The 22224-nt window shown below is 47.6% G+C and overlaps 2 non-coding genes across 2 annotated transcripts; one reads left to right on the top strand and one right to left on the bottom strand.

Annotated features, from left to right (window-relative positions):
- The first annotated feature begins 1009 nt into the window (after positions 1-1009).
- trnay-gua (transfer RNA tyrosine (anticodon GUA)) lies at positions 1010-1103 on the top strand. The gene is made up of 2 exons: positions 1010-1046; positions 1068-1103. It is a non-coding gene; the product is annotated as a tRNA-Tyr (tRNA).
- A 20093-nt stretch (positions 1104-21196) lies between these two features.
- Positions 21197-21269, bottom strand: trnar-acg (transfer RNA arginine (anticodon ACG)). The gene has a single exon. It is a non-coding gene; the product is annotated as a tRNA-Arg (tRNA).
- Between the last annotated feature and the right edge of the window lie 955 nt (positions 21270-22224).

Here is a 22224-nt window from a genome sequence, read left to right as displayed (position 1 = left end):
GACAGACAGCAGGGATTATTGGAGGGAATAACTCAGTGTAGGGATAAAATGGATTAATTCAGGACAGACAGCAGGGAATATTGGAGGAAATAACACAGTGTCGGGATAAAATGGATTAATTCAGGACAGACACCAGGGAATATTGGAGGAAATAACACAATGTAGGGATAAAATGGATTAATTCAGGACAGACAGCAGGGATTATTGGAGGAAATAACACAGTGTAGGGATAAAATGGATTAATTCAGGACAGACAGCAGGGATTATTGGAGGGAATAACACAGTGTAGGGATAAAATGGATTAATTCAGGACAGACACCAGGGATTGTTGGAGGAAATAACACAGTGTCGGGATAAAATGGATTAATTCAGGACAGACAGCAGGGAATATTGGAGGAAATAACACAGTGTCGGGATAAAATGGATTAATTCAGGACAGACAGCAGGGATTAATGGAGGAAATAACACAGTGTAGGGATAAAATGGATTAATTCAGGACAGACAGCAGGGATTATTGGAGGAAATCCACGAGTCCGGGTGTGTCAAAGGTGCACGGTGAACAATCACCAAAGTGAAACATTTTTGCCACTTCCCTTCGATACCTCAGCTGGTCGAGCGACAAGACTGTCGTAGAAAATAAGACAAAGTCATCCTTCCGTCATTTGTTCAATTCCTGCTCGAAGGAGAACGCGTGATTTTGCAATAAGCAGCAATTAGTTCAAGGTCGCTCTCTTAACTTTACAGGCACCTCACAGATTAACATGTTGCCATGAAGGCACAGGACGTCTCTTTTCCTTTCTCAAACCTGAAAACTTTCTGTGTCTGCCCAAACAAGGCTGCTCTGCCTCTGCTCACCAGCAGGGAGCGCTTTTGAGCAGCAAGACTTCAAAACACTCAGCTCTCGCTTTCAGGCAAAAGAAGTCTTCGATCAGCACCGGACTCCACGAGTCTGAACGTGTCAACAGGCGCACGGTGAACAATCACCAAAGACAGCACTGTTTATCACTTCCCTTCGATAGCTCAGCTGGTAGAGCGGAGGACTGTAGTGAATAAAACAAAATAAAGTCATCCTTAGGTCGCTGGTTCAATTCCGGCTCGAAGGAGTGAGTGTGATTTTGGAATAAGCAGCAATTACCTCAAGGTCACTCTCTGAACTTCACAGGCAGCTCACAGATGAACATGTTGCCACTCAGGCACAGGACACAACTATTCCTTTCCAAAACCGAAAAGCTTTCTGTGTCTGCCCGAGCACGGCTGTTTCACTCGAGCATTTCCCTCTGCTCACCAGCAGGGAGTGCCTTTGAGCAGCAACACTTCAAATCGCCCTCAATTTCAGGCAAAATGGTCTTCGATCAGTCAGTCAGTCAGGGTTCTCGCTGCTCCTCGAGCTCGGGCGGCTGTTGCTTTCCGGTGACCTCGTCTTCCTTCCGAAGGCTCGGGCTCTTCTCAGCATCACTCATGATTACTGCGGCTTCCCGTTCTGCTGTTCCTCACTTGCTGATGCTCGATACCGCTGATTGGAGCAAAGTATTCAATATATTCAGGGAGCGGCAACCCAAGGCAAGATTTCTCTGCTGGTCTTGGAGCAGCTTGAAGGCGAGTGTGAGGCAGGAACTGTGAGGGGTGATTTACAAACAGCAAACGAGGAATCAGCTCAACTGGTGGAGCGCTCACTTGGCCTGTGAGAAGTAGCGGGATCGTTGATTATATTCTCCACTCACCGTTTGTCTTGGTGCAATTATACAGAAACAAGAGTGTTGTCAGTGAGTCCATCGCCCATGGACTTCCTACACTTCACTGTGTGTTTGGGTACAGAGAGATCAAGGGGCAGCAAATCTTTTGATGTGCTGCAGTAAGCAAAAGTTCTTGATTTTGCTATGCAGCAAAGATGGAAAGATGAGGTGAGAGATGGAGAAAAAGCTTCGTAATCCTTGATGCCTTCTCTGAAGATTGAATTCAGGACCTTCAGATTATGACACTGATGCACTGCTTGCTGCACTGAGAAGGCACTTACCAGGTATGGAGCCAGGCAGCACCACCAAGTCGGACAGCTTGCAAGGTATTGAAGGCCATAAAATTTTGCATTAAAAAATCCAAGCCAGGTAGGAATCGAACCTAATGCGTTATCCATTGCACCACTGGCCCAGATTATAACGAATTAGTAGCAGTGGGAGGCAGTGGGCATGGCGGAGGTACTAAATAAATACATTGCATCTGTCTTTCCCAAGGAAGAAGACGCTGCCAGAGTTTCAGTAAAGGAAGATGTTGTAGAGATACAGGATTAGCTGAAAATTCATAAAGAGGAGGTACTGGAAAGGCTGGCTGTACTTAAAGTAGATACGTCATCTGGTCCGGATGGGATGCATCCTCGGTTGCTGAGGGAAGTAACGGTGGAAATTGCAGAGGTACTGGCAAAAAACCTCCAACCATCCTTAGATATGGGGGTGATGCCAGAGGACTGGAGAATTGCAAATGTTACACCCCTGTTCAAGAAAGGGTGAAAGAAAAAATCCAGCAACTACTGACCAGTCAATTTAACCTCGGTCGTGGAGAAAGTTCTCGCAACGATAATCCGGGATAGAATGAGCAGTCAATTGGACAAGGATTATGGAAAGCCAGCACGGATTTGTTAAAGGCAAATCGTGTTTAATTAAATTGATACAGTTTTTTGATGAGGTAACAGAGAGTAGATGAGGGCAATGCAGTTAATGTGGTGTGTGTGGACTTCGAAAAGGCGTCAGATAAAGTGCCGCAGAATGGGTTTGTCATCAAGATTGAAGCCCATGGAATAAAAGGGGCAGTAGCAGCATGGATACAGAATTGGCTAAATAACAGGAAACAGAGTGTAGTGGTGAACGATTGTTTTTCGGAATGGAGGGAGGTGTACAGTGGTGTTCCCCAGGGGTCGGTGCTGGGACCACTGCTTTCCTTGATATACATTAATGACTTGGACTTGGGGATACAGGGCACAATTTCCAAATTCTTGCTACCAAAATGCTCCACTTCACTGTCATCTGCATTAAAATTCATCGGCCAATTATACACCCATTTTGCAAGTTTATTAATGTATTTTGTATTTGGTCGCAATCTTCATCAATATTATCCAAACTCCACCCCACCCCGCCAATCTGGTGTCATCTGTAAATTTTGAAATTGTACTTCCGATTCCCGAGTCCAATTCGTTGATGTGAATTGTGAACAGTGGTCCCAGAACCAATCCTTGTGGAGCCCCACTTTCCACCTTTTTCAGTGTGAGTCGCTACAATTAACCCCACTCTCTGTTTTAGAGCAGTAGTCAAGAGAAACTTCTTTACATAGGGAGTAGGCAGTCTGTGGAATTCACTTCCACGGTTAGTGTTTGGGGCACACAGTTCTGTAATGACAAGTGGTCCTCATGTTTTTATCCAAGACAGGCCTCAGCCCAGTCATTTACACTAAATGTTGGTGCAATAGTTCAAGCTCAGAGGTGCCATGTATCGGGAGCAGCAGTAGCTGGAAATAAAAACTAAATGTAAGTAAATACCAATACAGTTAATCTTCATCTATTTCTAGTTTAATAACGTTTGCTGAATGTGGCCCAGGCCAAGTGCCAGGATATCGGGTCAGGTTCACCATAGGAAATGAGTTTGACATCCCTGAGATAGACAATGTGAACCGGATTACCCTCATCCACTAACCCAGCAACTTCTTCAAAAAACTCAAGCAAGTTTGTAAGACACCATTTTCTTTCCCAGAAGCCGTGTTGAGTATCTCTAATGGCGCCTTCTCTTTCCCCGTGATCATCAACAGCATCTCTTATGATCCCTTCAAGCATCATCCCTCTGATCGAGGTCACACTGATGGGCCTGTCATTCCCCGGCTCTGATTTGTCCCCTTTAATGAAAATGGGAACTACATGAGCTCCCTTCCAATCTCAGGGAACAATCCCTGACTCTATTGAGCTGTTGAAGATACAGGCAAGGGGCTCACAGAGCACCCGTCCCATCTCTTTCAACACCCGGGGGTGGATATCATCTGGACCTGGAGCACAATGCATTTTGAGAGTTCATATTTTATCCAAGATGACATCCCATTCTATTTTAATATTTATGATGTTATTGTTGACAGCACATCCCACAGCTGGAATCTGAGCCTCATCCACAGGAGTGTAGACTGATGAGAAATAGTCATTCAACAGCTCTGCCATAGCCCGGGAATCTGTCCTGAACTGTCTTTCAGTGGCCCGAAAGCATCTTTAATGGTCTTCTGACTCCTGACGTAGCTGGAAAGACATTTGCTATTATTCTCAGAATTGGGCACCATCTTCTTTTCCAAAGATCTCTGAGCTTCTCTAATGGCTGCTTTTGTCTCCCTCGATTGTGGGTGATATTTGACCCAATTCTCCTGTAAACTGAATTCATCCTGATCCGATCTGGGTTAAATGTAAGACAGTTCGGGGAGTCGGGAATCATTCACCGCGAGACCCACACTGAGAGGTAAAACCCCAGACGGTTCCTTAGTAAGGATTCCTCTGGTACCTCAGCATATCTTTGTCAGCTATCTTACAGTCCACTCCTGGAGGCCCCACTCCCTGAGCCTGCAACCTTCAGCAGGGTCAGTGGTGGAGTTCCGCAGTGGGAGTGATCCCAGAGTAACTGTCGGGATCGCCCCCGCCCTGTGGATGGTCCGGATCGTGTATTTTTAGTGATCCTGGTGTCTAACACGCACACATCAATAAAACCGTGAATTCTGGAAACACACTGCAGGTCCTTCTTTATCTGGAGATCGAATGACTGTTGTATAATTGTACCAGCAGTTAACAGGCTCCTGGGAACTCCTCCCTCTGCTATTTTAATTCAGACTTTAAATCATTTATCTGAAACGGGTTTCAGCAGTTCAATTTTGCTTTTAAATCTCTTCTTACAGTCAGAACATTTAAAAGGTCTCTCATCAGAGTGAACTCGCTGGTGTGTCAGCAGGTTGCATGACTGAATGAATCGCTTCCCACACACGGAGCAGGTGAACGGCCTCTCCCCAGTGTGATTGCGTCGATGAGTTTCCAGCTCTGAACGGGAATTGAATCCCTTCCCACAGTCCTCACATTTCCACGGTTTCTCCATGGTCCGGGTGTCCTTGTTGAAGCCTCGTCCACACAGAGAACACGTGTACGGTTTCTCCCCGCTGTGAACGGTGCAATGCTTTTTCTGGCTGTGTAACTGGTTAAAGCTCTTTCCACAGTCAGTGCACTGGAACACTCTCACTCGGGTGTGTGTGTCTCGGTGCTTTCCCACTCACACTGATGTTTGAAATCTTCTCCCACAGACAGAACAGACAAACATTTCTCCTTCCACATTCAAAGGTCGATGATATTCAGGTCCTGATGAATCGAGTGACTCTGTCAGATCTTGACGTGATCTTTGGTTTGAGTTTCCCTCTGCAAATCCTCCCCTGTAAAAGGAGTTTATAAAAGTTATCACTGTAATTACAGGATCGAAATTCAGATCAGATAACTCTACTTTCTATGGAACACTATTTCATCTCTCATTCCTCAAAGCTGTAAATCCCCGTCCCACACACTCTCCCTCCTCCCTGTGCTGAAATCCAAACCCATCGCATCATCTTTCAGTGGCCCTAAACCATGAGTGAAAGAGTGAGAGAGGAATGTGAGAGTGAATGTAAGAGAGCGCGAGAGAGTGAGAGAGTGAGTGTGAGAAAGTGTGAGTGCAGCAGTGGGCTCGGTGTGGAGAATGAAGTGGGGCAGGTGGAGCATGTTTCAGTGGGGCAGCAGTGATCATAATCTCATTTGGTTTAGAACAGTTATGGAAAAGGACAGGGGACAGTCAAATGTGAAAATTCCTAACTGGAGGAGGGCTAATTCCAGTGAGTTAAAAAGGGATCTTGTCCAGGTGGATTGGAATCAAAAATTGTCAGGCAGAACAGTAATTGAACAGTGGGAGGCCTTCAAGGAGGAGTTGGTTTGGGTGCAGAGTAGACAGATTCCCACGAGGAGGAAAGGAACAGCATCCAAAGCTCGAGCTCCCTGGATGACTGAAGATTTCGAGATCACCACTTCTCCTTCATTTACAGACGCTCCCTGACCGAACACCATTTCTCCTTCATTTCCAGATGCTCCCGGACCGATCACAATTTCTCCTTCATTTACAGACGCTCCCTGACCGATTACCATTTCTCCTTCATTGACAGACGCTCCCTGACGGTTCACCATTTCTCCTTCATTTACAGACGCTCCCTGACCGATCACCATTTCCCCTTCATTTACAGACGCTCCCTGACCGATCCCCATTTCCCCTTCATTTCCCGGCGGGTAGTGAGGGGGGGATAATGTTCACTGTTTTATATTCGGGTCTGGGGCCGCACTCGGGGTTTGTAAAGCCTGAGCCTGGGCCTGAGCCCGGACCCGGGCCCCGGGGTTTATTGAGCCTCTTGCTCCGATCCTCTGACCTGCACCGAACGCGCTCCTCCCGCAGCCTCGACTGGCCGCGCATGCTCAGGACACACTGCCCGATAATGAGGCACTACTGCGCCTGCGCGATGGGCTCCACTGATTCAGATAGGGCACAATCTGTACCGCGCTGCATGCTGGGTGATGCAGCCGCCATTGATGATCCTTAATATCAGGCCGAAAAACAAAGATGTTGGAAGCAAGAAGAGCGCGTTTGGACCAAGGATAATAAAATAAACTGAAACCCCAGCTCTTCGTGCCATTTAAACCGGCACAAACACACAGCGCAGACACTCCCCCATTTTGGTGAACTCCATAAAATATTTTTTACGGTAACTTTTATTAATTTCGTTTTGTTAAATGTTGCAACTGACGGGTTCAATTCATGTTTATTTTCCAACTGTACCTCAGGATGTCAGTTTCACCACTCATCCCGCCCTGGTGATTAAGGAGAGTTCCGGACCAATAGGAGGAGCGGAAATTGACTGGAGGGGTGAGCGGGTGAGTTGGTCCTCGAACCAATCGGAGTGTGTGAGGGGTGGGTGTTGCGGCACAGAATGGGCGGGTCTGAGCCCAGATGTTCCTCATTGTCTGAAGCATCATTTTTAAAACCAAATTTATCTTGAACTCCAGGAGACAACTCGACCTTTCTGTTGTGTCTTGACACATATCAAACCAGATGAGGTGGAGCAAACATTTCAACATTTGTGAGAAAAACACATTAATTAAGAACAGCCAACATGGATCATTTGAGATAACTCAAGACTGATGAAGGGAATGTCGTGGTTGTTGTGTACATTGATTGTGAAAGGGTGTTTGGTAAGATGCCGGACAGGAGACTTGTTGATAAAATTAGTACTTACCGTATTATAGGGAATGAGGCAGTGTGTACAGGAAGTTGTGTAAAGGGCAGAAAACAGAGAGTAGTCGTTATTGGATGTTCTCCAGACTGCAGGGATGTAAACAGTGGTGTCCCCCAGGGTCAGTGCTGGGACCATTGCTAACCTCAATATCGAGAATGATCTGACCGTGGGTATGTGGGACACAAGGTGAAAATCTCGAGATGACGCCAAAATTGGCACCGGGGCAACTGTGAAGAGGAGTGTCAGAGACTTCACGGTGACGTCCACGGGTTAGGAAATGGGCCAGGTGAAATTTAATGCAGGGAAATGTGACGTTTTGCATTTTGAGAGGAAGAAAAATGAGATGGAATGTAAACTGAATGGTCAAAGTTTAAAAGTAGAGGAGCAAAGAGACTTAGGGATGGAAGGTTCTAAATAATGCATTGTCTTATTAATTAACAAGTCTGAGAGTCAGCAACTTTAATACCTCATCAAGAAATATATGAGCAAATTCTCTTTCCTCTACCATACCAGACTAAACATGCAAATCCCCCGTGGAGACGAGATCAGCCCTCTGGATGGAACCACGGACTCCCTGAGCTTGATCTCCGGTGTCTCCAGTCCCAACTGCCCCTTACATCAGTATCCCCTCACTTTTATACCCTGTTGTGATCCATCTCTGTCACTGGAGCTGGAACTTCCCTAATCTGTGGTTTACAAGGACACATTGCTTGGTTCCCAGCAGTTACTTTTCTTCAGTAGTGTTCTCATGATCCCTGAACTACCCTGCTTAGTGTTAATCAGAATCATAGAATCAGAGAAAATTTACAACACAGAAGGAGGCCATTCATCCCATCGTGTCCGCGCCAGCCGAAAATGAGCCACCCAGCCTAATCCCACTTTCCAGCACTTGGTCCATAGCCTTGGAGGTCACGGCACTTCAGGTGCATATCCGGGTACCTTTTAAATGAGTTGAGGGTTTCTGCCTCTACCACCCTTTCAGGCAGTGAGTTCCAGACACTCACCACCCTCTGGGTGAAAAATGTTTTCCTCAGCTCCTCAATAATCCTTCTACCAATCACTTTAAATCTATGCTATGCCATTTGTTTATTGACCTCTCTGCTCAGGGAAATCGGTCCTTCCTATCCAGCCTATCTAGTCCACACATAAATTTGTACACCTCAATTAAATCAATCCTCAGCCTTATTAGACTCGAATTTTTGGAGCAAAACCAGACGGAGACGGAACTGCTGACAAAGTTAAAGTTTATTAGAAAACCTTGTGCACAAAGGGAGAGTGGCAGCTTCCTCAAGCTCGTGACTAACTCTCAAAGGAACGTCAGCACTACAAGCATGTTTATACCTTTCAATAAGCAACACCCACCTGCCGTAGAATGTGGTACAGGTCTATGTAACTACAGAGGGTTTCATTGGGTGGTATAGTCTGCCACTCATTTGTCAGGTGCTACCTTGGGTCGTCCCATGACTTTAAACATCTCACATTCCTGAGGAGGACCCTTATCAGTAAACACAAGTCCCAGACATTGAAACTACACAAAGGGTCTTCACAAAGTCCTGAGCAGCTGCTTCCTATCTGACTCCCTTTTGAGCTGGGGTAACCTTGGAGATATCCACCGCTCCTCCCTTAATCATCTGAATGAACGGGATATGACGCTCGACTCATCGATCGACAGTTCCGACGGGCCACAGCAAAAAATCGCATAGACCTCCTCAGGAGACTAACACGGGACGCAACCAACAGAGTACCCTTTGTCGTCCAGTACTTCCCCGGAGCGGAGAAACTACGCCATGTTCTCCGCAGCCTTCAACATGTCATCAATGAGGACAAACACCTCGCTATGGCCATCCCCACACCTCCACTACTCGCCTTTAAACAGCCACCCAACCTCAAACAGACCATCGTTCGCAGCAAACTACCTAGCTTTCAAGAGAACAGCGTCCACGACGCCACACAACCCTGCCACGGTAACCTCTGCAAGACATGCCAGATCATCGACACAGATACCACCATCACACGAGATGACACCACCCACCAGGTGCATGGTTCATACTCCTGTGACTCAGCCAACGTTGTCTACCTCATACGTTGCAGGAAAGGATGCCCCAGAGCATGGTACATTGGCGAGACCATGCAGACGCTGCGACAACGGATGAACGGACACCGCGCAACAATCGCCAAACAGGAGGGTTCCCTCCCAGTCGGGGAACACTTCAGCAGTCATGGACATTCATCCACCGACCTTCGGGTAAGCGTACTCCAAGGCGGCCTTCGAGACACACGACAACGCAAAATCGTCGAGCAGAAATTGATAGCCAAGTTCCGCACCCATGAGGACGGCCTCAACCGGGATCTTGGGTTCATGTCACGCTACACGTTACCCCACCAGCGAACAAATGTTATCTGTTTTTAATATAATGGGTCATTTGCTGGCTCTCTCTGCCTTCCGGATGTTTCTGCCTCTCTCTGTGTTTTTTTTTCTCTGTTTTTTTTCCCTGTTTGTTTTTTTGTTGAATGTGTATTCGGAGGTTCTGCAGGTAACACCTCTCTGTCTGAACACGGTGATTGCCTTGGCAACGGGCAGTTGCAGGGGCAGTCTGTAAACACCATGTATTGTTCAATATGTATAAATGCGTAGGCTTCAAGGAGATCTTGAAACATTTGCCTGAGGAAGGAGAAAATCTCCGAAAGCTTGTGAATTTAAAATAAAATTGCTGGACTATAACTTGGTGTTGTAAAATTGTTTACAATAATCATCTGAAGTGAGCTCGTTCGGATAAACAATGTCGGCTTCGGCCTTGGATAAACATTCCCTGGTGTGTTCTGGAGATAAGCGAGGTGGTGGACACAAATCCAACAAACCTGCCTTTGTCAGCTTTTACAGTGTGGGTTACAAGCTGCTCCCATAATGGTCAAGTATCCCATCATGCTTTGCTGCTACCTAAATGCTGCATGTGCGATTTAACTACTTGTGTGTGTGAGGATAGGAGTGGCTAATCATTCTTTAATATATATACATATATATATCAGGTTAGGTGAGGGGAGGCTGGAGGTTTTGGATTTCTGTTCACAAGCCTATTTTCCAGTCCAACAGTCCCCCCTCCAAACCTGGACATTGGATTATTCAGGGAAAAGCAAGAGCGCAAGTGACTGAGGTTTTGTATAATAATCAACATAATTTACTCCCCCTCTCCCCTCTCCAGCCCACTGGCTATTCCAGGGGGATCCTCTATTGGTCACATATGATCCGACATGAGTCCTGTCCAGGCGGCCGCCCGTCGAGGCACCGGGTCTGCATCAAAAGAGGGTAATTAGTCATTTACATTAAAACCATTCCCGATTCAATCTCCTGCTGCTCTCCTCACCCACACACTTGATTTTTCCCACAAGCGGCTGAAATCGTCTGAAGCACGGGTGGGGAGGGGCGCATGCACCAGCTGTTTTAACCTCCTGTCCAGCCAGATGTTTTGCCACAGCCCGTTTACATTTCTTACGTGCCATACATAGCAGAATAGAGACCAGTATTAACTGCACCATGACCAAAACATGGGAAATTAGTTGGATCCGTGGGTGAATCTGTCCATTTAGTCCCCAGTCCCATAAGACATCCCACCACATGGTCACCTTGATCGCGTCTATGTCTTTCCTCAACTCCTTGCTCCCCTGTTCCATGGTATAATACACCTGCTGGGAATGTTCAACCTTCTCTCGTAACTGTCTCAGGTGTTCGGGCAATGGAGGTATTGGATATCCAATCGTGTTGATGTAGTTCCATACGTCGTTCCTAATGTCTTCAGACACTGGAAGAAAGGTCGTGTTGTCCTGGCGTATGTCCACCAGCTCCTCATGTCCAATTCGTACAGGATTTTCCGGGGTGAAGCTAAACTCCGGACTGGGGATGGCACACATTAAGTAGCGTAACGAACACATACCCACCTCGGCTATCATCCAGATAGCACGTGTGTGTACCAAACTCGTCCCGGCACCATTCTAACTCCGAGTCAGTAGCTGCCCGCCCATAAACCAGCAGTCCCAACAATCCTATCATCCCTGATACAGACCAATTCATAGTGTCAAAGTCGCCAGTGTCCCAGATTCAGGGACCAGTGCTGGGCCGGGGTAGGCGAAGAGGGGTCCGATAGACCTGGGAAAAGAGGAAAGAAACAGAGAGGAGGATGAAGAGGAGGGAAATATTCCAGCCTGGGTAACCAATAGTTGGAGAGTCAATATGTCCGGTAGCGGTGGCAGTACTGGGGCCGGCCCGTGTACCTGTAAGGCAGAGAGAGAGATACAGAACATCCTAAACAATTGACTCGATCTTCTGACCTTGGTCCTGGAAAAAAAACAAGAGAGTTGATTCGCATTATTCTTAACGATTTATTACGCATCTGTTAACCCCTCCACACGTCCTGTTCCAATCCAGTCCGATCCGTTCATGCTGCAGCAATCAGCTTGAGGAGGGAGACGCTGACATCTAGAGAGATAGTGTGCCTCCTGTAAATGCTGGACCCGGAAATGGTTAGCCTGGTTGGTCTCACTGAGCAGACGCAGGTATGTCAGGAGGGTGTTTTGGAACTGGGAGGTGTCCCCTGTGCCCAGTGGGGGTGCGTCTTGGGGTAACACCATGGCCCGTCCAGTCATTAGTTCGAATGGTGTAAAGCCGGTGCTTTTGGCTGGCGTGGCCCGTAATCGCCAAAGATTAGCGGGGAGGACGGTGTTCCACCCTTTACCGGTCTGCAGGATGATTTTACTGATGGATTGTTTTAGCGTGCGGTTCATTCCCTCTCCCATTCCAGACGATTGAGGATGGCAGGGGATGTGGAACCGCTGTCGGACCCCCAAAAGAGCCAAAGCCTGTTTCATTGTCTTGCCGGTGAAATGAGTTCCCTGATCCGAACCTATCTGGTAGGACACTCCCCAGCGAGGAATGACCTCCATGGCTAGGATTTTTGCTGCTGCTTCGGCCGTATTCCCCCTGGTCGGGAAATCCTCCACCCAGCGAGTGAAATGGTCAATGATGACAAAAACATGGCTGTACCCGCCACTGGGAGGGAGGGGGCAATTCCCGTTTGGAGACAGGGCAAACAGAAGCGCCCGGACTCGTGGATTTCCCTGGCCAGGCCGGGCCACCACCAGGTGTCAGCTATGAGGTAGTATAATTTGTACCCTCCCAGGTGTGTGGGTTCATGGTCGGATTGTACCAGGGCTCGTCTAAAGGCTCCAGGGACCGCATACCGGGTCTCATGACGCCAAAACCTCTGGGCGTCTTGATGTGCTCCCTCTTGCACCCAGAGGTGGATATTCTCGGGGGACTCAGAGAGGTACGCGGTTAGGAGGGACTCACTTGTTACCTCGCTAGCTTCGGAACCCTTCCCTTGTGCTTCCCCTCTGCAGAATTAAGAGCCGTCACAGGGAGGGTGGAGGCCGCCTGCTTAGCGGCCAAGTCCGCAGCCCGGATCCCTCTGATTTCCGGGGTCTCCTCCGTCTGATGGGCCCGAATCTTAATGACAGCCCCCAAGGTGGGACCATCCGCTGCCCGAATAAGCTCGGCGATCGCAGGGGCCGTGTTTAATTGAGTGGCCTAAGGTAGTCAAACAGCCTCGTCGCTGCCAGAGACGCGAATAGTCATGGACGACAGAGTAAGCATCCTGGCTGTCAGTGTATATGTTCGCCGTTGCCCCGTCCGCCAATTGGAGGGCTTTGGTGAGCGCGGTGATCTCTGCCAGTTGCCCCCCTCCTCCGTTCCCAAGGCCCCTTGAGCAAGAGTCTGTCCTGACGGACCCACCACGGCCCATCCGTTGACCCGTCGGCCCTCGTGGTAAAAGCTGGACCCGTCTACAGACATTTCTAAACAGGCCCGGACTATGGGTTCCGTAAGGAGAGGTCCCTGACTCTAGGAGCGTAAAATAGTCGTGAATCATGAGGAGTCCCTTCATCAATCAGGAAAGACGCCGGGTTCGTTCGAGGGTCAGTTATCACCTCGATCCGGATCCCCTGACCGAACAAACACGCCTCCCATCTCGCACGCCCCTGATTGGAAGTTGTTTTTACGCTGCCTGTGAGGAGTTTAACGAGGCTGTGACGGGTGTGTCCGATAACTTTACCGGGACCAACCATGGGCTCTCTTGCTTCTACAGCCGGTGCCGCACAGTCGGTGGCGGCCAGATATGGAGGCTGTCCTGTCATAGAGGGTGGTATTGGGCAGGAATAGTACCCCACCGGCCGGATGTGATCGTCCCGGAATTGTCCCACCACCGCACTATATGCCCGATTGCCCACCCAATTCCACAAATGGGAGGGTTTTGCAGGGTCCAGGAGACCGAGGGCAGGTGCATTAGCCAAAGTGATTTTGACCATTTCAAAAGCTTCGACTGCCTCAGGTGTCCAATCCAGTCTCGCCTCTCCCGGGGGCCCTCCCTTTAGGAGGTTGTTTATGGGACTTGCCAATTCGGTGAAGTCAGTTACGTACGTGAGGCAGTAATTGAACAAACCCATTACACTCCGCAGGACGGAGACGGTCGACGGTCGCCGGTCGCGGCATTTGTAAAAGTGCTCGGACCCTCTTGTGGGTTAACGTTCTCCCTTCTGGGGAGATGATCTGACCCAGATAGATAACCCATGTGAGCCCCACCTGGGCCTTAGTCGGATTCAGTTTAAAACCTCCGACGATTAGCGTCTCCAAGACACATGTTAGGGCGTCTAAATGATCTGAGGGTGAAGGGCTTCTGATGAGAAAGTCGTCTACACACTGGAGACAGGCGGGGGTTTGCATGCGGGCATCCACCATTGCCGGTTGGAGAGCCTTTTGCAGACTCGTGGAAAATAATGGGGGAATGGTGGAATCCGTGGGGCAGCCGGGTCCAGGTATATTGAGTGGACCGCACAGTGAAGGCAAAACATTCCCGGGACCCAGCGTCCAGAGGACAGGTCCAGAACCCGTTTTGGATGTCCAGTGCCGTAAATATGGACAGGCCTGGGTGGAGGCCGTTTAAAATGGTAGCGGGGTTTGCTACTCGAGCGTGGAGTTTATCTGTGACTTTGTTCAGGGCCGTATAGTCTATGGGCAGCCTCCAGGACCCATCTGGCTTTTGCACAGGCCATACGGGGGAGTTGGTCCGGGAACGGGTCTCAATCACTATCCCGGTTTCTAACAAATCTCCCACTAATGACTCAACGGCACGTTGGGCCTCCGGCCGAAGGGGATACTGTCGGTGAGCCTCGTGGTAGGGTCCGTGAACCCTGACAGGGTCCATCTGTGCCCTACCGAAATCTAGCTTGTGTGTCGCCCATGCGAGAGGGTAAACTGCGCAAACTTTCCCCCATATCCCTTCCTCCGTCCAAGCACGCTCAATCGGTCGGAGGACCTGCACCCCACACTGTTGGGGATAATCTGCTGAAAAGGGAAACCTCCCCCTCCCGGCCCCCCTATTTGCAGTGAGTGGTCACTCAAGGCAGGTTCGCCTCTATCTGGTGCAAGATGTCCATTCCCAAAATCAGACCCTGGTTATTGGGACCTTCCCAGAGCCTGGCCCGGGGGATATCTGTAGGGGGATTGGAATGCTCTGGCGATGGATCACGCTCTCCCCACTAACCCCGCTGATATGTATTTTTTTACGGTAGGAAAATCTGAGTCGGTTATCGACACCGAGGCTCCCGTGTATAAAAGAGCACAACACTGCCGGCCTCCTAACAGTACGTTTAGACACGGGCGGGTGGCCCCCGGTCCTCCGACGGAGGAGGCCGTGGTGTCCAATCCTTGATGAGGGGAAGATGGGAGGAGGAGAGCTCGCAGTCCCTCCAATTCACGGTCGGATAACCCCCCCTTTGTTGGTCTTTGTGACCCCTGAGTGGTTCCCCGGGGCCCCTGTCCTTCCCTCCCCCCCCCCTTTCCGTAACACGTGGCTTGGCTATGCCCCGGGCGCCCACGATTGGTGCATGGTTTCCTTTACACGGGGCAATCTCGATATAAATGGCCTGTTTCCTGGCAATTAGAGCAGGCACGATCCTCTCGGGCTACTGCTACCGGTTCTGTTTTAATTTTTGGGCGAGTGTGGTGCAGGATCCACGGCAGGACGGGTAGGGTGTGGCCCTGGCGGTGAGTGTGGGTGTCTGTCAGATAGAACCCGAAAAGCTGACTAGTCCATTCCCGAAGCCCTGCCTCAGTGGCCTGTGGACTGGCCCCCATCCTAAGCGCTGTTTGGTGTAGTTTATCCAGTCCCCGAATTAAGCTATCTATAAATCTTGGATCGTTGTGTTTGGCGGGGATGCCGTTGGTCTGTCCCCAATGTTCATACCGTTCAATTACCCGGTCAATATACGCACTGGGGTCTTCCCCAGGGTTTTGTCGTGGGGCCGTGAGTTCTGTCCAGGTGGCAGTGCCGTTACCCAATCCATCTTGAACCCAGGTCTTTAGAGCTTCAAATTGGGTGTCACACTCGACCATAGTGGCTGGGACCTGCAAATCCCAAGGGGGCAACGCCCCAAAGACAGCAGAGAGGCACTTAACCTCAATGATATCTTTTATGTCCTTTATGGACAGATTAAAATGTCGGGCGGCGCTTTGTATCTTTGCCCATACGTCGACATTGGGATTATGTCACTTCAGGTCGGTTATGAGAGGGATCAGGCTGGATCTCTCCTGTGGTGTTAAAGGCTGAGATTCCCCCCAATGTGCCCCTGCCTCCCATTTCCCCATTTGCTGCCCCTCCGGCTGGGTTTGGATTTACTCGGACAGGGGCCAGGGGTTTCGGCTCCCCATTTCCAGGTTGTACCGGTGCCGAAGGGCAGATACGGTTGTATTTGGGAGGCACTCAGGCTGCGGCGTTTTGTGCTGCAGAGCCTCCATTGCCTTAACCATTCCCCCCACATTCCTGTAAATCGTCTAACTCCTCCGTTGCTGGCACTTCCAGATCCAAAAAGGCTGCAAACTCGAACTTTAGCCTCTTTTACAGGTCTCAAAAAGTCCTGGAGAGAAGACGGTCTCCCCCATTTGTCCACGATTAAATATCCTGTCTGATCTGCCCAACTAGCGAGCAGAACGGTACCATAATTAATTTGTTTAGCAGCCTTGTGTCCCGCCCACCACTCCATTTGATCGACCACTGGACTCGTTTCCTTCCATCCGTTCCTGATCATTTCACTTTGATATTTTAAATTAGCCTCTTGGACTCGTTTTACAACAGAGACACTGGTGGGCAGAGCCGGGACGTCCGGAGGAAGGGGTTTCCCCTCGTTACTCATGTCAATCATTATGTATATCCTTATGCTCTATCTTATACTTTCATTTATTTTACTCTAATCTTATACTTTAATCGGCACAAACGTATCACCTTATAGTCTAATTTATACACACTCACTGGTCCCCGGATCACGATCCTGTGGTGGTTGTCGTTCCCTTCGCCTACTTAATCCTGGCCGTCACGTGGGACTTGGTCCTCTTAATTCAGGCTCAGGCTCGGTGTTTGAGATAAACCACCACCCTTGTCCGTGTCGATCACCACGTGACTCTCAAAATCCAACCTTATACTGTATCGGAATAACGGCATAAACTTATACTCTAAGCAAACAAACACTTACACTATATCTTATATACCTACAGGTCTAGTCAATTCCGTCAATCCGTGGTCTCCGTGAGGAATTTTACTACGTGGATAATTTTAATACTGCGGCAAGTGCCACTGCCAATCCTGTCTCCAATGATGAGCCGAGCCCCTACCATAGGCTACCGGCCTCACCCTCGAGGGCTTTATACAGGGGCACCCCCCATCTGGAGTACAGGGCTATCCTGTTTCACTATACCACGCACCCTCCAATACAGGATCCGTTAGCCTACCTGCAGCGCAGTATCCCACTTCTGACAACAACTGTTAGACTCGAATTTTTGGAGCAAAACCAGACGGAGACTGAACTGCTGACAAAGTTAAAGTTTATTCGAAAACTTTGCGCACAAAGGGAGAGTGGTCAGCTTCCTCAAGCTCGTGACTAACTCTCAAAGGAACATCAGCACTACAAGCATGTTTATACCTTTCAATAAGCAACACCCACCTGCTGTGAAAGGTGAGGGTACATGTTTACATAACTACAGTGGGTTTCATTGGGTGGTATAGTCTGCCACTCACTTGTCAGGGGCTACCTTGGATCGTCCCATGACATTAAACATCTCACATTCCTGAGGAGGGCCCTTATCAGTAAACACATAAGTCCCAAACATTGAGACTGGGCGGGGGTCTTCACAAGTCCTGAGCAGCTCATCCCTCACTCCCTTTTGTGCTGGGGAGACCTTGGAAATATCCACCGCTTCTCCCTTAATCATCCGAAGTGAGTTAGTTCGGATAAACAATGTCCTTGAGTAAACATTCCTTAGTGTGCTCTGGAGATAATCGAGGGGGTGGCCATAAATCCAACAAACCTGCCTTTGTCAGCTCTTACAGTGTGGGTTACGAACTGCTCCCATAATGGTCAAGTATCCCATCATGCTTTGCTGCTACCTAAATGCGACATGTGCGATTTAACTATCGAATTTTTGTGAGGATAGGAGTGGCTAATCATTCTTTATTATATATATATCAGGTTAGGTGAGGGGAGGCTGGAGGTTTTTGATCTGTGTTCACAAGCGTATTTTTCCAGTCCAACAACAGTGAGGAGGATAGTGACAGGACAAAGACAGGTTGGTGGAATGGGCAGAAACATGGCAGATGAAATTTAACGCAAAGAAGTGCGAAGCGATACATTTTGGTGGAAGAACGAGGAGAGGAGAAATAAACTGAAGGGCACAATTCGAAAGGAGCTGCAGGAACCGAGAAATCTGGGGGTTCATGTGAACAAATCTTTAAAGATGGCTGGGCAGATTGAGAAAGCGGTTAAAGAAGCATACAGGATCGCGGGCTTTACAAATAGAGGCATAGAGTACATAAGGAAGGAAGTTATGATGAACCTTTATAAACCACTGGTTCGGCCACAACTGCAGTATTGTGTCCAGTTCTTGGCACCGCACTTTAGGAAGGATGTGAAGGCCTTTGAGAAGGCGCAGAACAGATTTATTGGAAAGGTTCCAGGAATGAAGGACTTCAGTTACGTGGATAGACTGGAGAAGCTGGGGTTGTTCTCCTTAGAGCAGAGAATGTTGAGAGGATATTTCGTCGATGTTTTTAAAAACATGAAGATTCTAGACAGAGTGGATCGAGAGAAACTGCTCCCATGGGCGGAAGGGTCAAGAACCAGAGGACAAAGATTTATGGAGATTGCAAAAGAATCAAAGTCAACATGAGGAAAAACGCTTTTACACAGCGAGTGGTTAAGATCTGGAATTCACTGCCTAAGTGAGTGCTGTGGGCAGATTCAATCGTGGCTTTCAAAAGGGAATTGGATAAGTACTTGAAGGGAAAAAAATGCAGGGCTACGGGTAAACTGGGGGAGTGGGGGGGCGGTGTGACAAGCTGGATTGCTCTTGCAGAGGGCCAGCACGGACTCGAAGTGCCGAACGGTCTCCCTCCGTGCTGAAACCATTCAATGATTCTGGGATTCAAAGAGGCAGAAACAAAATAACTCAAACTTGTGAAACCCGAGATCTTTAGATCTTTATTCTGACGCCCTCCCAACTGAACGATTTCCGTCCCACTGCAAATTGAACTTTGTGTCATTATGTTGGAAGAAAATATAACCCCAGGAGGAATTGCCCCTCCCGGTCAATCCGCACTTCACAGATAAACATCGCACTCATATATACACACCCACAGTTCATATATAAACATCGCACTCATATATACACACCCACAGTTCATATATAAACATCGCACTCATATATACACACCCACAGTTCATATATAAATATCACACTCATATATACACACCCACAGTACATGTATAAACATCGCACTCATATATACACACCCACAGTTCATATATAAACATCGCACTCATATATACACACCCTCAGTTCATATATAAACATCGCACTCATATATACACACCCACAGTTCATATATAAACATCACACTCATATATACACACCCACAGTTCATATACAAACATCACACTGATATATACACACCCACAGTTCATATATAAACATCACACTCATATATACACACCCACAGTTCATATATAAACATCACACTGATATATACACACCCACAGTTCATATATAAACATCACACTCATATATACACACCCACAGTTCATATATAAACATCACACTGATATATACACACCCACAGTTCATATATAAACATCACACTGATATATACACACCCACAGTTCATATATGAACATCACACTCATATATACACCCCACAGTTCATATATAAACATCACACTCATATATACACACCCACAGTTCATATATAAACATCACACTCATATATACACACCCACAGTTCATATATAAACATCACACTCATATATACACACCCACAGTTCATATATAAACATCACACTCATATATACACACCCACATTTCATATATAAACATCACACTCATATATACACACCCACAGTTCATATATAAACATCACACTCATATATACACACCCACAGTTCATATATAAACATCACACTCATATATACACACCCACAGTTCATATATAAACATCACACTCATATATACACACCCACATTTCATATATAAACATCTCACTCATATATACACACCCACAGTTCATATATAAACATCACACTCATATATACACACCCACAGTTCATATATAAACATCGCACTCATATATACACACCCACAGTTTATAACAGAACAGCGCACTCCTAATCCACACCCAATTTATATTTACCCAAAGTCCTGTTCACAGCTCTCACCAAAGTCTGAACACTGAAAGTTGAACTGTTTTCCAGTTACTGTCCGTCCTACTTTGTAATTTTAGCATCGGATTTTAGGCAGACCGGCAAAGGGAGCGGAATAGCGCTCCTGCCGGTGAATGCTGCTTCGAACGGAAGTCTCGGTGTCCAGGAGCTGGCGGGGATTGGAAAGCTCTTGTGTCACACGAAGTGTCTGAAAGGCCCGGATGCACCTGAAGCTTATCAGTGCGGTGCCCACACTTAGAACATAAGAACATAAGAAATTGGAGCAGGAGTAGGCCAATCGGCCCCTCGAGCCTGCTCCGCCATTCAATAAGATCATGGCTGATCTGATCCCAACCACAAATCTAAAGAACACAAGAAGTCGGAGCAGGACCCGGCCACATAGCCCCTGGGCCCTCTCCGCCACCCACAGGGCATTGACCGATCCGAACTCAGCTTCATGTCCAATTTCCTGCCCGCTCCCCATAACCCCTAATTCCCTTTACTTCTAGGAAACTGTCTATTTCTGTTTTTAATTTATTTAATGATGTAGCTTCCACAGCTTCCTGGGGCAGCAAATTCCACAGACCTACCACCCTCTGAGTGAAGAAGTTTCTCCTCATCTCAGTTTTGAAAGAGCAGCCCCTTATTCTAAGATTATGCCCCCTAGTTCTAGTTTCACCCATCCTTGGGAACATCCTTACCGCATCCACCCGATCAAGACCCTTCACAATCTTATATGTTTCAATAAGATCGCCTCTCATTCTTCTGAACTCCAATGAGTAGAGTCCCAATCTACTCAACCTCTCCTCATATGTCCGCCCCCTCATCCCCGGGATTAACCGAGTGAACCTTCTTTGTACTGCCTCGAGAGCAAGTATGTCTTTTCTTAAGTATGGAGACCAAAACTGCATGTTAGCGAGCCGGACATCAACTTAAAAGGCGGCTTGTTGCAAACAACTTGTGGTCACAGTTTCATTCTGTACATAACTGAACCGAAATCATTGAAAATGGAATGTTTTCTTCGCTGATTCACCATAAACAATATTTTATTATGAAATTTGATTCTCAGTTCCCCAGTGTCAGAGGGAAAATTGCTTAAATCCGAGCCAGGTCGGAGTCGAACCTACAATCTTCTGATCCGTAGTCAGACGCGTTATCCATTGCGCCACTGGCCCAGCTGATGACTAATGTGTTTTATTTCATTTTTCATTCAGAATCAACCCACAGATTGACACAGAGAGATAAACACAGCGAGAGATACAGACAGTGTCGGTCAACACAGCGAAATCGACAAGAGATATAGAAATGTACCAAACGGCCTCAAACTCCACCAGACAGTGGCGGGTATCTGACAGGTATCAGTGAGAGGAGGTGGTGAAGTTGCAGTTTGATTTGGCTCCGTGGCTGAGCTGCTCAAAGTGCCCGTTTGGTCGGGGCCTTTTGTGATATTTACCCAATTTGTGAATTAAGCAACAAAATAACACAGAGCGGTATTTGTATTAGTTCCGGAGCCAACAAGGAAAGGATTCCAGATCTGCAGTATGTAAATGTTCCTGCATTGTACAGGCGGACCTCTCATACAATGTGTCCGAAACACCTTTTGAGGATATTGCTCCAGAGGGCTGATTGTACAAACTTCTTTACTTACAACCAGCAACCGAATCTCCATGAAGAGTTGCTGAGCGAAGCTCGTTTCGGAGCAGTTTTCGCTGTTCAGCTTTTGTAAAATTGGTTGAAACTCATTTTGAACACATCTGAGTATCAATGAGAAGGTCAGGCACAGGATTGTTGGGATGGAACCGTCTCTAACAATAAGTACAAAGTATAATTGATTATAAAGTGAAACAGCCAATCCAATCTCTCAGTCTCTCTCTCTGTCACTTTCTCGGTGACTGAACGTAAACCAACAGAAGAAGCTAAAACAAAGAACTGTTTCCTTTTCCTTCGGGCGAGTACAGTTGAAGAGAATGATTTCTGTTTCCTGCTGGACAAATAACTGGAATGAGCAGTGTATCTGGTTCCCATGGTACCCAGTGAAACATCCACGTTTATATCTCCCATTTACACTGATACCTTCCTTCCTCACTAATTATAGGAAACTTTTGGTCAGGTTCAATCACACTTCAGAAG

Source organism: Heptranchias perlo, unplaced genomic scaffold, assembly GCF_035084215.1.
Source record: "Heptranchias perlo isolate sHepPer1 unplaced genomic scaffold, sHepPer1.hap1 HAP1_SCAFFOLD_269, whole genome shotgun sequence".
In the NCBI taxonomy this organism is placed as follows: domain Eukaryota; kingdom Metazoa; phylum Chordata; class Chondrichthyes; order Hexanchiformes; family Hexanchidae; genus Heptranchias; species Heptranchias perlo.
The sequence above is the reverse complement of the archived record's forward strand: the minus strand, read 5'-3'. Positions and strand labels throughout refer to the sequence as shown.